Source organism: Abramis brama (genome assembly GCF_963993115.1).
Source record: "Abramis brama genome assembly, chromosome: 3".
Classification (NCBI taxonomy): domain Eukaryota; kingdom Metazoa; phylum Chordata; class Actinopteri; order Cypriniformes; family Leuciscidae; genus Abramis; species Abramis brama.
Genome location: NC_139965.1, coordinates 274,220 through 277,500, shown reverse-complemented (window position 1 = coordinate 277,500; position 3,281 = coordinate 274,220).

Genomic DNA, 3,281 nt, shown 5'->3' with positions numbered 1-3,281 from the left:
AAAAGTTGTGTCCGCTCAACTGGGCTCTTTCTTGCAAGAAAATGATATCTATGAAAATTTTCAGTCAGGATTCAGGCCGCATCATAGCACTGAAACTGCGCTCATTAAAATCACAAATGATTTACTTTTAGCTTCTGACCAAGGCTGTATCTCAATACTAGTTTTACTTGATCTTAGTGCTGCGTTCGATACTATAGATAACACAATACTCTTAGATCGACTACAAAATTATACTGGTGTTCAAGGACAAGCATTAAGCTGGTTTAGATCATACTTATCTGACCGCTACCATTTTGTCTATTTAAATGGAGAAAAATCGATCATAACTCCAGTAAACTATGGAGTGCCTCAGGGATCTGTGTTAGGCCCTCTATTATTCTCAAGATATATGATGTCACTTGGAAATATTATAAGGAAACATGGAATTAGTTTCCATTGTTATGCTGATGACACTCAAATATATATTTCATCACAGCCGGATGAAAACGCTAAATTATCCAAATTGACAGAGTGTGTTAAAGATATAAAAGATTGGATGACGCGTAATTTTCTTTTATTAAATCCAGACAAGACAGAGGTAATACTTATCGGTTCAAAAAACCGCCCACAAAACCTCTCACACTACAACTTTAACATAGTAGGATGTCCTGTTACTTTATCCTCTACAGTAAAAGACCTGGGTGTTATACTAGACTGCAACCTGTCTTTTGAAAATCATATTTCGTATGTTACAAAAACAGCCTTTTTCCACCTTAGAAACATTGCTAAGCTACGTAATATGCTATCAGTTTCTGATGCAGAAAAGTTAGTTCATGCATTCATGACCTCGAGACTAGATTACTGTAATGCTTTATTAGCCGGTTGTCCTGCATCCTCAATAAACAAGCTACAGTTAGTCCAAAATGCAGCCGCTAGAGTTCTTACTAGATCAAGAAAATATGATCATATAACACCGATTTTATCATCACTACATTGGTTACCTATAAAGTTCCGTATTAATTATAAGTTATTGCTACTGACTTATAAAGCCCTAAACGGCTTAACTCCAGTCTATTTAACGGATCTTCTATCGCCCTATAATCCATCGCGCGCTTTAAGATCAATAAATTCGAGGCTTTTGGTCATACCTAGGATATCCAGATCCACCAAAGGAGGGAGAGCATTTTCACATTTGGCTCCGAAACTCTGGAATAGTCTTCCTGATACTGTTCGTTGCTCAGACTCGCTCTCCCAGTTTAAAACTAGATTAAAGACGCATCTTTTCGGCCAGGCATTCATATAATATTGTTAATCTTACAGTTCAAACTACAATCCGGCCTCTAGTTCATAAATGCCAGAGGAGAACTGGCCCCGACTGAGCCTGGGTTCTCCCAAGGTTTTTTTTTTTCTCCATTAGGTCACTTGATGGAGTTTTTTCGGTTCCTTGCCACTGTTGCCTTTGGCTTGCTCAGTTGGGGATATTTTGGGGATATTTAATTTTATTCTATCAATCAATAAATTCCACTAGAAACAAACCTTGTTGTATTATTTTATTTTAATTTAATACTGTGAAGCTGCTTTGATACAATCTGTATTGTGAAAAGCGCTATACAAATATACTTGATTTTGATTTGATTTGATTTATATATTGAAACGCGCATATCTATGGACTAAACACGTAATACGCATGTGTGCGCCGTCAGCGTTTTCACAGATTCGCGTTATTGAAGTTCATGCGGAGATGATAACATTTAAAAAAAAAATTTAAACTTGCACCTTGGATCCTGTTTCATGGTTTGCGTTCTTGAGCCATCAGGCACTGTTGTGTGTGAATGAGCGGCTGGAGCGCATTAGGGGATTTCTGTTAGAACGGTGTGTGTTAGCGGCCCCTAAGTTAATAACTAATGATCTTTGCGATGGAAGTGAATCAATCAAAACTAACTTTAGCTGGAGCTAGAATAATAACTTTATTCTAGAGCTGCTGTAAAGCCTAAACAATCTCTGCTACTGTAATCTCCTGTTATCACTGTAAAGCTGCTTTGAAACAATCTATATTGTTAAAGCGCTGTATAAATGAAGGTGACTGGACTTGACATCAGAATCAGATGATAATCCCAGCGCCGCTTGCGTCCCGATGAGTGTGTAGAGCCACATAACCTCAAACTCCCGGTCTGGAATCCCACAATCCCGCAGGCTTGGACACACAGGTACTGATTCAGCGCTTTACACATTTGCTGATAATCTATCCCTCCATCTCTCTCCTGATGCGAGAACACGAGCGATGGACCCGCATCTCTTCACTTCTTCAGGAGGAATATTTCTCATCTCTGTAGAACCCAGAACTGGCCTGAATCATTGACCACTGATTAAAAATATATAGAAGCGGTACTTCCCACTGTAAATGCACTGATATAAAAACAGTGAATGAGTATTACTAAAGAGAAATACTTGAGTTGCCATAAGCTCTGTGAGGAATGCATTTACAGTGGTAGTAATTTACAATTTATGAATAATTGATTTGTAATAATTTGGTATATATAGCAGAAGATCTGCCTACTACACATAATATAGGCTAATATCCTAATATACTGTACATGCTGTGGGGGAAGATGTTAGATCTGTCATTTGAAGAATGTTGTGTGGTACCAAATATGCTTATGACACAAGAAATGAAGCCTAGCGCAAGTTCTGCCAGGAAGACTCAATCGTTCACGTCACTTATTACCTTCTCATCTATCCAATCATATCCTAATAGCCCAGTATAAAAGGGTGGTACTTACACATGTCTGAGTTCGCAGATGCTGTCGCTTCAACCACCTCCATCCTCCCCAACCACCACCAAGACGGGACCTTTCCTCCATCCCCCCCAACACCACTATTTTGGGTCCTCCCCTCCATCCTGAATATCCCAGGATGTCCTCTTCCTCCTTCCACCCCACCACCACCAGATGGCCCCCTTCCTTACTTCGCAGGGGGTGGGCTGCGCCCCTGCCTTCGTCTTCAGGCAGGATATGCAGATTCCGTACCCTCGGAATGCGAATTACGGACGGGGCCTACGCCAAATAACTTGATTGTTTGCTGAGCTCTTAAATAAATGTTCATCGTCACAGTATTAATTCTCCTGAGTCTTTCTGGTAGAACTGTTAATAATTGCGCAATTATACAACAGCCCTCAAATCTGCTTGTGTGTTTCTGTCAGTCGTCACACTGGTGGTGTTGGTTTCAGTGGCTTATTCTGCAGGTTACATCATTACACCAGTAGGAGACCAGTGCCCTTCTTTATGAGGGAGTCGTTTCAATCA